The sequence below is a fragment of the Dipodomys ordii genome, unplaced genomic scaffold (assembly GCF_000151885.1).
Source record: "Dipodomys ordii isolate 6190 unplaced genomic scaffold, Dord_2.0 Scaffold162, whole genome shotgun sequence".
In the NCBI taxonomy this organism is placed as follows: Eukaryota; Metazoa; Chordata; class Mammalia; order Rodentia; family Heteromyidae; genus Dipodomys; species Dipodomys ordii.
In genome coordinates, this window is record NW_012267378.1 from 123,478 (window position 1) to 138,129 (window position 14,652).

Consider the following 14,652-nt stretch of genomic DNA (forward strand, 5'->3'; position numbering starts at 1 on the left):
AATGTTCAGGAATGGTTAAGGAAAGAAGGAGAACCTCAAGGTCACAGGAAATCATCTTTGGAGTATTCTTGTGGAGCTTATCTGTACTCACATGCCTAATTTTTTTTTTTCCAAGAGCAAAGAATGGCCACTTGCTTGAGACAGGCCCAGTGCCATCCTTTATTCAAGTTCCTTTATACTCCTTTTTTTAAAGAAGCTGTCAAGTTCCTTTTTTGCAGCTGACAGGAAAGGCCAAATCTGTGGTACAGGAAAGGAGGCACTAAAAGAAACTTTTTTGTGTTGATGTTTTACTAAGTGAGCTAAGGAGAATTTTAGAATCATGTAATTTACTCTGAAGGCATTTACTGTACATAGCTATAGTGATGGTAATTTCTTTCATTGTTGAAGTGAAAAGATAACCATCAATCAGTTGTCAATTGGTCAATTGCAGAAGTAGTGAATAGAAACTGGTAGGAACAATCACTTCTGGGGCTACCTAGACCATTTGGAGGCTTAAGAAAAGTATGGGAACTGGATTGCATTTTTTAAAGGGATTGGACTAGATTTTGAAAAAGGTTAATAAGCATAACTTCCTAGTAAAGAATGGCTTTACACTGATATATAATCAATGCATTTTAAAAATTAAAAAAAAACTTAAAACATGGACAGAAGTGAAAATTCTTTTTTTTAAGTCAGGTAACAGGTAAATGAGCTCTCCCACCTGAAAAATTAATGTGTTCTTGATAGAGGAATAAATACAATTTATAGATTACCCAACCTAGGTCTTTAAAAATACATCAATAAAAATACTTTATATTCAAGCTTTACCTGCAATCTTGAAATAAATAACTTTACAAGTATTTACCATAAGGCATAAGAAGGGTAAGTTCATTCTGGGCATTATTTTTAGGCAAACATCTCCAAATATTTTATTTTTTAGAAGCCTAGCAAAGCCCCTATAAAAGTTAAGAATAAATTTAAAAATCATTAAGTAGCATAAAGGCAAATGGCACTAAGGGACTTAGCACTGTAAAGCAAGATTTCATTTTAATTTATCCTGTTTTCCTAAGAATGGTGGTGTTATGGATTTATTGTGTGACAGTCCCCCCCCCACCATCACACTTGCACACAGAGATTTTTTTTTTTTTTGCTGTGGTAGGTAATAAAAAGGATTACAGGCCCCCAGAAGGATGAGATATCATCAGTTTGTAATCCAGCCCATGGTTTCCTAGATACCGTATTGTCTATTCTGTTCCGCTATGTGAAAAATGTTGAATATCAACAATGGGTTTCAGTGCTGTATTGTTGAGTTTTGTATGAACTAATCTAGCTTCACTAAAAAAAAGAAAAAGAAAAAAAAAGAAAAAGGAAAAAAAAGAGAGAAAAGAAAGAGGGAAGAAAAAAAGAAAAGGAAAAAAACCACAGCTTTGGACAAAAGTCTACACAGCCAGTGCATCTGAAACTCCCCTTTGCACAGGCTGACTGTAGCTGGGAGAAGACATTTTACTCATTTGCTCTCTCCCTTCATGTGGTCAGCTGGCCCCTCTTCTCAGGTGTAGATCACCTATTATAATTTCACCTAATTTTGATCCTCTGATGGGGAAATCCCCGAACTAATCAACTGAGATAGGCCTTACTTCCAAGGCAGCCCTGTGCAGTGTGTGCAAGGTAAGCTATTTTGCCCAACTTCTCTGCTGTAGTATATTGGCCTAGCTCTCAAACTTTGCAACATATCACTTATGTTTAACTTTCACTTTTTTCTCTCTCTCTTTTTTCTTCTTTTGGAGAAAGCAAGCCTGACAGGTTTCTCCAGGAAAGTGGCCATCCATGGAATGAATGAAATGTTCTCTTTCTATTCCAGTAAGTAATTGACTTGTAACTAAAAATTGAACTGGCTGCAGTGTCAGCTGGGCTGTGGACTACTGCTGGCACAGGTGTTGCTTACTCGTTAGCCTGGAAAGAAAAGGGGCTTAACCTGTGATTAAATTTCAAGTCAATTGACCTCAACATGATAGTACATAATTCTCACTTGCCTACCGAATGGCTCTAGTTCTTAGGTTTGTTGGATTTGGTGTTGGTGTTTTTTTGGTTTTTTTTTTTCTTTGACCCTGATGTTTGGCACATAGATTTTTAATGTTTGTTTGGTGGCGCTACAGCTAGGATTGCTCTTTTAGTTCAGAAATAAAGTAGGTGGAGAATAGTTCAAAATAAATAACAAATGATGCGATTAGCCAGCTAAGTCTCTGATAAAGTGCTGTGTGTGTGTTTAATGCATTCATTCTGAGTTCATGTTATTATTAATGTACAGGTTTTAATGTATAGATCCTGGACAACAATTTTATTAACAGCTAAGGATAAAAAAAAGTAAATCTGAATCAGTAAATTACACATAATAAAAACATGAAAAATATTATTTTAAATATATTTCAGTGCTTAATTTTGATCATACAACATTTGACAGGCTCGGTAAATTTTGCACTTGGATGATTTTTTCAGCTCTGGAATGAACTAATAGCTTTGCACATCCCAGTTGCTGGAAACAGTGAAAGATTATTTAAGTTAAGCAAGATGTCCCTTTTTGAGTTTGGAGACCTCTATCTGCTTCTCAAAAGCATACTAAAAATCATGACATGTAATATTACCATGTACACAGAAGCATTCTCCATTCGTTTGATGTGAAATGGTTGTAAGCTGTGAATCATGTGTAAGATAAGAGCAGCTAGAGATTGTGGTTGGTTCTTCCTAACTTTTTTTTTTTTTTAAACCTGGGAATTAGCAGAACATGCTGATGCTGCTTGCTTAGTCCTGCTTTTAGTGCCAGGCTGTGACTAGCACTCTGTGAAACCATTTCTGACCCTCTGCTTGCAGTGGTGAGCTTGAATATTTTTTTCCCCTTCCTTACCCATCGCTGTCAGTCAATTATAGGATTGAACTGAACCAGAAAATCTGGTACAGTCTGGTAATTAGTACAAAGGGTTTCCAGTCTAGTGTAAAGACAGAGATGCAAGCGCCCCAGCAGTCACAGAAATCGTTTTGATTGGCCATGGACATTGCCTTTTAGTGCTGCTTGGTGACTTCCTAAAGATATTGCCTCCTACCCTACAGGTCTTCTTCAAGTACATTATGGGCCTTTTTTTTTTTTTAAGTAGTGTGTGTGTGTGTGTGTGTGTGTGTGTGTGTGTGTGTGCGTGCGCGCGCTTCTTTTTTTAGATCCAACTTCTCCCATTTTTAGTCTGTCATTTTTGCCTATCAAACAGACACATTTTGACTTGCCCAACAAAGAACCAAGTTATCAACACTCACAGAAACTGACATTTTTAATTCAGGCTTCATTATGTCTTTGAATTATGACAGTGAAGTACAAAGACATTTTAAGGGTTTTTTCATTATTTTTTAATTCAGCATTGGGATGTTTATCTTTCTTTAGTATTCGTATTTGCCTTTCTACCTTTATTCTCAGTAATATATAATTAGCATTATCAAAACCATCAGCTATTATCCTTCCTGATTTTGGGCCCTTATTTTATTTTTTACTATGTCTCAAGCTGGCATTCTCTAAAATAAGAAAAAAAATCCATAAGATATCTATGAAATATTTTATAATTACTAAAACAATGAAACATTTTTAAATTAAATTTTGAACATCAATATAACATGAATAGGCAAATAATGAGTCTCAGAGTAAAACAATAACAACAAAATTAACTTCCTGAAAAATTATTTGGTAAACTTACATTTGCTGCTACATGCAGTTTTACTGTGTGTATTTATTTCATCATACATTTGTAACCAGTCTCTCAAGGTTCAGGCTTATTATCAATGCTATTTGGGGATAACAATTTTACATAAGCAAACATCCCCTTTGATTATAGATCACAGTGACTCAATCATATATCAGATAAAGTGAAAGGATCCGGAACCTTTTTCATAAAACAAAGGCCCATTCCCAAAAGGGGGATATATGAATAAGGAAAAGCAAGTTTAACGTCTAACTTGGTTCAGAATTGCAAAAACATAAGAGTCCAAACTAATAGACTCAAAAGAAAGCACAAGAAATCATTTCCAAGATTTCTATCTTCAGAGCAATCTACATCATGATTTAGTTGGGGTGCATGTGCATTGGGAATCTCCTAAAGGACTCTATGTTTACCCACGCATTAACATAGCTCTAAGTATCTGTCTTATCCTAGGTGGAATCTTAACAAAAACAGTAATAATATTATGTCTAGTACTAATTTTTACCATGTCTGACTTTGCTGCAAAATTTGAAGGAGGTTAATATTGCTTTTGTAAACCCTGTCATGAGTATTGTATTTTGCCAGTAAATATGTCATAATTTCAAAGCTGTTCAAGAAACTGTATTTCTGTTGAAATCGTTTTGTACTCATTTCTCCATTGTTTGTGAACCATAATATAATGTAGTGCTTTCAAGAGAATAAACATATTTGTGTAATTAGCACTTTTAACAACTCCTTGCCCGTAAAAAAAAAAGGTCTATATTAAATAGACAACTTTTCCAGGATAATATTTTCATTTGCCATCAATTTTTAAATAATTTTTCTATAGTTGTACAAAATGGTTAAGCTTTTTTTTAATCATCAAGTTTATGTGTGGAAATGTATCTATAAAGGGCCCAAGGAAACTGTATGTTTTGGAACTATTTACCTCATCTGATTTTTAAATGCTAAGTATGTGTTGAAATTAGAAAGATGCTTGTCACATGTGGTTCAAGTGCTCTGTATTCTCTTATAGCTGAAGGTCATGTGGGTCATGTGGGTCTGTGACAATTATGAGTCTTTAATATGGACACAAATAGTCTTTTCGTGTGTGTGTGTGTGTGTGTGTGTGTGTGTGTGTGTGTGCCAGTACTGGGGCTTTAACTCAGTGCCTGGCCACTGTCTCTTGGCTTTTTGCTTTTTTGCCTAAGGATGGCACTCTATCAATTGAGCTACAGCTCCACTTCTGGATTTTGGGTGGTTTAATTACAATGCCTTGTGGACTTTCCTGCCAGGGCTGGCTTTGAACTATGATCCCTCTCTTGAGTAGCTAAGATTGTAAGCGTGAGCCACCAGTGCCCTGCTAATCTTTTCTATTTTAATATTATTCACAGAAGCAAGAATAAAACTATGAAATAACAGTAAAGATTGGTTTTCAGACTAAGTTTCTTTGGAGACATTCAAGTCTGTGAAGGAAGAGAGTCCCAGAGTCTGTCTCTACCCGCCCCCTCTCAACACCTCTTCTGTATATGCTAGTGCTTCATGTTAGATTTATTGATGGGAATCCTTGCTGAAGGGAGAAAGGTGAGAAATTGACCAAGATCATCTTATAGATGAGGAGAGTAGCATGTGCCCAGGTCACACACTGTCCATGACAATGCAATTGCTGTTAACCTCTCTTTACTATACATATGCAGGAAAAGAACCCAACCCCTGTGCCCAAAATCAGGGTGCTTACTCAACATGCCTAGGTGGTAATGTCGTTGGTTTCAGAAATACTCTGAGTTCTGGGTGCATTATTGCAATTACAAAAGTAAAATATGATTGATCTAGTTTCTCAACAAAGTAATTTTTTTGAAGTTTTAAAATTGTGGTTTAAAAAAAGGCTGCAGCACATAAAAGTTACCATCTTAATCATTTTTAAATGCATACTCCATTCACGTTAACTGACAAGCACTTTTCTCACAGTGGAAATTTTTAATTAAAACTTAAGTCCAAAAGTAAGAAAACTAAAAAATAATCTGAAGTTAGATGCTATTTTTACCAAAGTATTATTTGGAATCTATTTCGATAGCCTATAAAAAGACAAAAGGTTAACATGGTCAAATAATTTTAGAAAATATAGCATATTAGGAAATTTCTCCAGGAAATTCATAATAAAAATTTGTATTTGCAAAACACTAGAAAATCAAGAAAATGTAACAGTACTTTTCCAAAGAAAACTACTTTTCCTACACAAAAAATAGAAATCTACCCAAACTACAGGTCACCTAAAAAAGAAAAAAATAATTGTTTTTCAAGGCTAGTATTTGTTGAATCCAACTGAAATAATTTTTCTGAAACTGAAATTTTACAAATTAAAATCAAACTAAACCTTCAAAATAATCATTGTGTTATTTATGTCAGCTGGCTCTCTGTTTAGTGAATCTTTATCTTCGCCTTAAATAGCTTTAATTCCATTTAGGCAGTGTTAAGTACTGAGAATACAGAAATGAGCAGAACCTCTCCCCTTATGATCCAGAAAAGACAGAGATGTCACTGTGAATGCTGGAGATAGAAAAAAGAGAAGAGAAAGGACAGAGGGAGAAAGAGACAGAGAGAGAGAGAGAGAAGCAAAGAATGGAGGGAGAGTAGAGACAAGGAGGAAGGAGAAAAGACAAGTAATACTAACTTTTTGACATTTGTATATTTATCTGACTATGCTTGTGTTTTTCATAATTCTAAAATGAGAAAAGAATGAGGTAATGGCAGGGGAACACTGTTCACTTGTCCAGAAGTTTGCAGTCTGGTCTTTGAAGACAGGCTATTATTTTTTTCCTATGTATGCACCAAAATTAGGTCTATGGAAGTTCCCCAGTAATTCAACAAGGCCTGTACTGTTGAGAGGGTAGGGAGCTTAGAAAGGAAGGTAAAGGAAGAACAGAAAGGAAGAGGGAAAATAGAACATGCTTCCTAGTGCCTTCTTCTATGTGACTCCTTAGCTCTTGATACTACCTTCCAGATAAGCAGAGCCTTTTCAAGGGCTGGCAGAAGACTTTATTTGCTCAGGGGACTTGTCTCTTCCCTCATTTAAAGAGAGTCTGTAAGTCAGGTTTAACTCTTGGTGGTAACCTGGATCCCCTCTCTGGCAGGAAATATTTTCTCTGACTAGCTGTCCAATCATTTGTCTCAGAATCAGGTTTGTGAGCTGGGGAATCTGTGGTATGATGTGAGTGGCATGTGTCTATCAGGAAAAGTAAAGCTTAGAGGAACCATTCATTCACATCATCCAGCTATTTCTGCATCTCTAGAACACTCCATGAAAGCAGAAAGCCTGGTGCTGCCCAAAGAAGCTCCCAAAAGAAGGCCAAAAAGCCTGTGTTCTTGTTGGACAGTTCTCCAAGGACACCCCCACCTACTTGGCATAAAGGGGCTCCCAGTCTGGCATTTACCACTGAACTATAAATATCACAGTGATTGGCCTTTGGCTCAAGATTTAAGAAATGAGGGGAAAAAACTGTAAAATTGAAAAGGGGAAAAAGAGAACCTTATAACCAGGAGAGAAAGAATGAGGGCCTGTGTCCTCTGTGGTGTTTTTTAGCTGCCCTTGCTTCTGTCATGAGGAATGTGTCCAGACGAGCCCTGAAAATCGCTCCTGCCTCCTCTGGGGGTATTCCAGCTTGGTTTTCCTCTTCCCTTCGTCTGCCTTCCATGGAAGCAATGTGAGACATGAGCACTGGCAGAACACTGGTGAGAAAAGACAGAAAAGAATTTGGGATTCTCAAGTTACAACTGAGAGCTGCGCTAGTCTATTTCCTTCTAGTTAGCTGGGAATCAATTTTCTAATTCACTGTCTTCTCTGCCATCTGCCTATTGATATGTGTTCGGCTGCTCAGTGCTTGTCTCTTTTATTCTTTTTAATTAACTTTTTTAATCAATTATGATTATTTGTATGGATTCCTATTCTTTTTTTCTTATCACATTTGTTTGGCTTATGTTTTGTTTATATACCACTACCCGCCACTGTGAGTTAATGATAACACAACAATAACAAAAAAAATCTGCACTCTTCCCTTCCACCTCTTGAACTGGAGAAACTATTAGCTAATAAGAGGCTAAATGAGCCTTAGAGTATAGGGAAGCTGGAATCCTTAAATTATTTAAATTGAAAAATGGCTGGTTTTACAATCAGAAAAACTCAAGTGGACTGTAAGCCCCTACTTGATTGTTCGCCCTTATCTGGATGATCTTGTAATGACAGCTGGAGTTATCTGCCATCAGCATCCCTGTCCACAAAAGCTTCTCCTCTGCCTGCTCAACTCTTCAGCAGCCCTGGGGAGCTGGAGTCATTTCAGGAGAGAGGGCCCTGGAGATCTAGAAACTATATTAAAATGTAAAGTTGTCTCCAGTGACATAAAAAGGCTCAGAGAAAAAGTAATGGCTGGAAAAAAATCACAGAGTCAGAATGATGTGTAAAATGAAAAACTGAGGTTTCCTATACTGTAGACCAGGATGGGTATAACATACGTAGCAGTGTAAAACAAGGAGCAAAAAATAGCAGGGGAAAAAGACATGGTATTTTCGATAGTGCAGTACATTCCATATGGGTCAGACAGTTCTGAACATAATTCTGTCTCAGGAAGTGACCCAGTGAGATGGACATTGGGAAGTAAGGAGAGTTAGAAAGATGGTTTTCTTTACTAAGCAATTCATTCTCAAAGATATCACCTGTCTATTTCCTAAAATTCATTGTTATCAACAGAATTAATAGGTAGAGACAGGAATGGAATCAGTCTCATTTTGACTTGATGCCTGAATATGACTGTTCACTTACCATATGACAAACACACACACACACACACACACACACACACACAAACACAAACATATATATATATTTAAGATTATTTTCCTAATGATGCATATCACAGTATACTGAAAAATTAAAAAATAAAAGATTAACTGGTTTATTTTAAAAGTCTAAAACTGTATTTCTTGCTAATAACTTGGAACACTGAAATTAAAATTGAGTCATTCAAGTATAGAATTCATTTTAAGCAAAGAAAAATCCTGATAGAATTTGGAACAGAATCCAGGTGATTTCAACTTGAGTACACAAGCTCTCCATCAATCTCTTGTCCTTTATTTTACATTTGAAATTTTATAACATTATTACTTTTTATTATTATAATTATTATTCAGCGGAGTTCAATGTTTTTAACGAAAGTAATGTAATATGTTACCTTCTGTGCACTTCTTCTTTGAAAACATTTCTCAGGGAAATTTCACAATATCATCATCACTACTGTGACAAATACCTACCAACAATCACTCATTGAGAGCTCACCTTATTCCTCCCCAACCTTCTTGCTTCTCTAAGTCTCAAATTCAAGTTTCATTTCTTCTGCTCAAGTATTCTGTGAAACAAAAATCAATGTTGAGCTAAATTGTCTAGCTCGTCATATCTCTTCTCATATAACTAGCAAGTTCAGTTAACAAATGAGGACATGGAAGGAAATACGCAATTCTTTTGTCTTCAGTAAAGATACTAGAAGTACTGCTTTAAGGACAAGAATCTCATGTATTATCAGGAAAATTGCCCAGCCCATTTATTATCTCTCTACCTATCATACTTTGAGCCTTACTTTTTCTAAAAAAAAGCTATGGGAGCAGATGGGTAGAATCACTTAGGAAAAGATTTTTTTCTGCATTCAAATTCAGAGATAGTGTAAGATGTGAACTTTATAAACAAGTTTCTTTCTGTAGGGTAAGAAAACAAAGCCTTTTTTGTCTCCCCTCAAAAAACAAAAACAAACAACAACAACAACAAAAACATCAGAACACAGAGAGGCTACTCTGCCCTCATTAGCATGCACTGCTGCGAACTTGAAGCCTGCTAGGAACTACTTTGATCTGGGGCATCGCTTCTTGTAAAACCCAAAGTTTTATTCATCAGGGAAAGTCTTGTCAAATGGCAGTCCCTCAGAGTAATTGTAACTCTACCATTCATGACAAAAAAAATAATGAAAAAAAAGCAATGTCTTACACAGATAACTTTCAGTTTGCTTCATTACTTCTTACCTATCTTGTCAGAACACCTAGAACTTTCATCACTTTTTCACATTTCTTGCCACATACCTCAGTTCCTGCCATTCATGGCACACCAATCTTATAAAACTGCAGTGGAACAAAGTATACTGGGTGAAATTGGCAGGACAACCCAAAAAGCCCTGAGATCAGAAGCATGCTTTAGATCCTGGAGTTCACCCGAGACCTTGGAACAGGTGCTCTGGGCAACCTGTGCCTTTTAAGAATAATTCTTCAAACAGAAGGGACCATTCCATCACTCTTCTCCCACCTGAACTCTCCGATGAACCACCAGGTAGGGCAGGACAAGCGTGTGCTTGGGTTCAAGGAAAAGCTAATCAGACAGTAAAATGTAATCAACAGCAGAAAACTTATTTTATTTTCCATGATTTGAAAAGTTGTGGTGGAGGGACTAACTTCTGGAAACAGTGCCCAGGCCCTGTCCCAAAGCTTCATTTGCTCAAAATTAGTGCTTTGCCACTTGAGCCATAGCTCTACTTCCTGTCTTTTGGTGCTTAATTAGAGATCAGAGTCTCACAGACTTTCTTGCTTGGGCTGGCTTCAAACCACAGTCATCAGATCTCAGCCTCCTGAGTAGGTAGGATTATAGAAATGAGCCACCAGCACCTGGCAAAAGTTGTCTTTTTAATTAATTTTATTACTGGTGTGTGTTAACTTTACATTAAAAACAGAATCATTTTTGAAATGTTTAATGTTCCAAATACAATAATTCTTTGGAATTCTTTTTAAACTCCAATATTGAGAGCCGGGGTATTAGCTAAGTGCCAAAGTACTTGCCTAAGTGAACATAAGATGCTAGATTCAAATCCCAGAATCGTAACAAGAATTCCAATACTGAGAACATACTGCAGATAAGTGTTGATGGAATTCCTGAGGACGAACCAGACCTCATGGTGTTTGGAAATGCCACAAGTTATTCCCAAATGCAGCCAAGGTTGAAGGGAAGGAGAGGGGCAAAGCCAAGAGAGAACCGGTATAGGCAGAAAGAACAGAATTGTAGCTGGGTGTTGATAACTCACACCTGTGATTCTACTCCTTAGGAGGCTGAGATCTGAGGAGAACGGTTCAAAGTCAGCACAGGCAGAAAAGCCATGAGACTCTTAGCTCCAATTACTCACCAAGAAAATAAAACTTATATGGTGCAGCTCCCGCTTTGAGCAAACACACTAAGGGACAGCACCCAGGCCCTGAGTTCAAGCCCTATGATTTATCATACTATTGTTCAACCCCCACTAGCCCTGTCCCTAAGTCATTGCCCGTTATCTTCCCTCCTTGTTCCTGTATATTTGTCCTTGGAGTCCTTGAATGCCATGAACCAAAGGCAGAAGTGAAGCTGGCCCTTGCCCATTGCTGCAAGATTCTCAGCTCTAAGAAAGTTGGGCAAACTCAGACCACAAAGCACAGGAGAAGTTCACAATGGATCTAGCAAAACCACTCTTTCTGTGCAGACACTAGAAGAATCCTAGGCCTACTGCTGAGCTCTCAAAAAATCAACAGATTCAAACTAGAGGTTTTTTTTTTTTTTAATATTACAGTGTGAAAGGTAAGTACATTACCAAATCCTCCCAGCAGCCCATGAGGTGGGTATGTTTATACTCCCATTTTACAGATGAAGATACAGTAAAAATCAGTAGCACACCAAAGCTAAGGTCTCAGAGCTAATGTGTCTAAGGCTGGACTCTTTAAGATAGACGGAAGACTGACCAAGGGTTGTCCTCGCCATTCATAGACAGCTGTCTGTGTCAAAAGAATCTTCCATTCTTTAGACAGAGACTCAAATTAGTATGCTAATTGTGTTCTTTAGCTAGTATGTGCAAGCAAGCATTCTACTCAGACACAGGAAAGAACCTTCGTATTCAGCATCCGTAGGGCATTTGTCCTCTTGAAAGATCACCACTCGTTCTTCTCACCCATTTGAGTCTTCTGGAGTTTCTTTGATTTAAAACAACAACAAAAAGTTGGAAGAGCCAAGAGAGTCCAGTGTATAAGTTCAAGCCTACACGTTAACTGAGAAATCAGCGTATGACTCCTCTTAACATTTCTCCAAATGGAAATTGGCTTGAATTAAGTATGATTTTTAAAAAGATATATTTTTTTCCTAAAGTCCCAGAATAGGATTGTGTAATTGAAATTTGGTATCAACTTCAAACAGGCACAGCTCTGCTGCACAGCAGTGGCTCACATCTGCACTCCTACTCAGAAAGCTGAGATCTAAGGATTAGTGTTCGAAGCCAGCCTGGGTAGGAAAGTCAATGAGATTCTTAACCCCAATTAACCACCAAAAAGCCAGAAGTGAAGCAATGGTTCAAATGACAAAGTGTTAGCCTTAAGCATAAAAGCTCAAGGACAGAGCCCATGCTCTGTTCAAGCCCCAGGATCAGAGCACACACAAATACACAAATAGAAAAAAATGATCACAGCCATCAATTTCATATTTTGTAAACTTTTTTTCAACTAGAAATTGTTAGCTACCAAAAGAAGCAGCCCGTGGTAGTGAAGTAAGGAAACTGGGTCTATGCTTCCCCTAGATCATTGGCCCTTGATTTCCCCTGATTGTTTCCCTAGGTGGTTTGCTTTTCTATTAAGCTTAAATGTCCTCATCTGGTTTGCTTCACTCATGTATAACACTGTCATTGGGTTTGATTCCATAGACCTTGTATGGTTTGGGCCTATATTATAAGCTTTGTGCTAGCTGAATTTGGGGCTGCTGGTCTTTGAGACAAGCGTCTTCCAGCAGTCCTCCGGCTCTCCAATACAGACTCATAATTTGGCCTTTTTAAGTGGTGGCTTCTCTGTTTCTCATGACTGAGTTTCCTTACAGCAGTTCAACCAACTCTCACCCAATTTGCAGAAAGCAGTTCATTTGTTATGAGCTGTGTCTACTATATGTGCCAGGCACTCCTCCTCTTCCAACCCTCCTTCTTTCTCCTGTAGTCCCTTTTCCTCTTCTTTTCCTTTTACAAATCTGCTTTATATAATTTTTATTATCTTTAAGTAGTTGTGCAAAGGGGTTTCAATTTGATGTGTCCGTTTATGTGTACAATGCTTCTTGATCAGTATCACCCCTTTCATCATCCTCTTCCATCTCTTCCCACTCATCCCATAAGTTATCTGATTCCATTTTCACACGAGTACCTTAAATGTTATGACTGTGTTCATTCACCATTCCTCTCTCCATTTACAGTTCCCCTCCCCCCAGCAATACCTGTTCCAGCTCCCTGGAATTCATTTAAGGGTGAATATCAGGAGGATTACAACATTGTAATCCTGTGTGCACCAGGCACTTTTATTCCAGTCTTTCTTTTTCATACCTTTCCCAACTGGCTGGCCCTCCTTACCCCTCTTCCTTTCCTGCTCCCCAAGCTTAGTCTTATCACTGAACCTTTTAGGGTAAAACTTTGTCTCAGATATTTCATTCCTATGAAGGTAAAAGTGGTTGATAATAGCCTTATAAAAAAAAAAAGAACCAGGTTTGTCAGCAGCCTACATCTATAATCTTACTTAAAAGGCTGAGATGTGAGGATTGAGGTTCGAAGCATTCCTGGGCAGGAAAGTCCATGGAAAGCTTATCTCAAATTAATTACCAAAAGGCTGAAAGTGGAGCAATGGCTCAAAGGGTAGAGTGATAGTCTTGAGGAAAAAAAACTAATGGAGAGCACAGAATCTCTAAGTTCAAGCCCCAGTACTCACACGTGTGCTCATGCGCGTGCACACACACACACACACACACACATACACACACACTGCTGACTTCTAGATTGCTGTTCATCAGAACTGGGACCAAATCCTTTAAGCTGAGAAAGTGCATATGCTGTACATAGTATGGTTCCCAGAAATGGATGGTGAGTTCTCTGCTGGTTATGTATCTACCCCAGGTGCTAAGCTAGTGACTTGTCCAGTGGAAAGTCAGTAATGAAGAAAGCCCTAACCCTATCCACAATCAAACTAAGGTATGCTATATGCAGGAGTGGGTTTCCATGGTATAACTCCTTTCAACAATTAACAGACAGTTGAGCAACATGAATACCAAAGAAGCTAAAGCCTGTGTTGTTTGATAAAGGATAGGGTTTAAAGGGAAGGGTCAGATGAGTAGAAAGAGGGATAGTGAGCCAATACATTCATAGTGCTTAATGTACATACATAAAAATGGTGCTGGGTAATGAAAGGATGGGAGAGCGTGACAGATGAGGGGAGAATGACGGAGTGGGTGACATGGATCAACATGCATTATCCTTCCAACCTGATGTAGTGAATTGAAACCCCTTTTTACAGCTATTTAAAGATAATTTTTTTAAAAAATTAATGGAATATATATATATATATATATTTTTAAAGAATGACTTGAAAAAAAACAAGTTGCATTATTAAAGATGTCCCGTATGGGTGATTAGAAAGACTTTGGGTTTCTTTTTATCTACATTGGCTTGTAGAAGTCAGGAAAAGCACTGAAAAGAGATAATTGAGTCCTTAGTGTGTGTGTGTGTGTGTGTGTGCGTGTGTGTAGGTAGGTAGGTAGGTAGGTAAGCAGGTAGGTATTTGTGCTGATCCTCAGGGCCTGGGCTCTATCACTGAGCTCTACCACTTGATCTACAGTTCCACTTTGTAGTTATAAATTAGAGATAAAAGTAATGGATTTTTCTGGCTTTGAACTTTGATCCTCAGATTTCAGCCTCCTGAGTAGCCACCAGTGCCCAATAAGTCCTGTCATTTGACTTCAAAAGCCAGCATCTTTTTCAAAAGGCCTGGATTTGCTTAGTAGCTCTGATTCAATTCAATTTGTTGCCTTTAAGTGACACTGAAATTGAGATGAAAAATAAATAAATTACTATTAAAATGTATTGAGCACCTACTATATACCAATAATGCATCT

At 37.7% G+C, this 14,652-nt stretch overlaps 1 long non-coding RNA gene across 1 annotated transcript in view; it reads left to right on the forward strand.

The window, feature by feature from the left end:
- The first annotated feature begins 1,243 nt into the window (after window positions 1-1,243).
- LOC105998357 overlaps window positions 1,244-14,652 on the forward strand; it is a 152,711-nt gene continuing 139,302 nt past the window's right edge. Inside the window, exons 1-2 of the long non-coding RNA XR_001175695.1 lie at window positions 1,244-1,647; window positions 1,771-1,839. This is a non-coding gene — a long non-coding RNA (uncharacterized LOC105998357). The remainder of the gene's footprint in view (window positions 1,648-1,770; window positions 1,840-14,652) is intronic.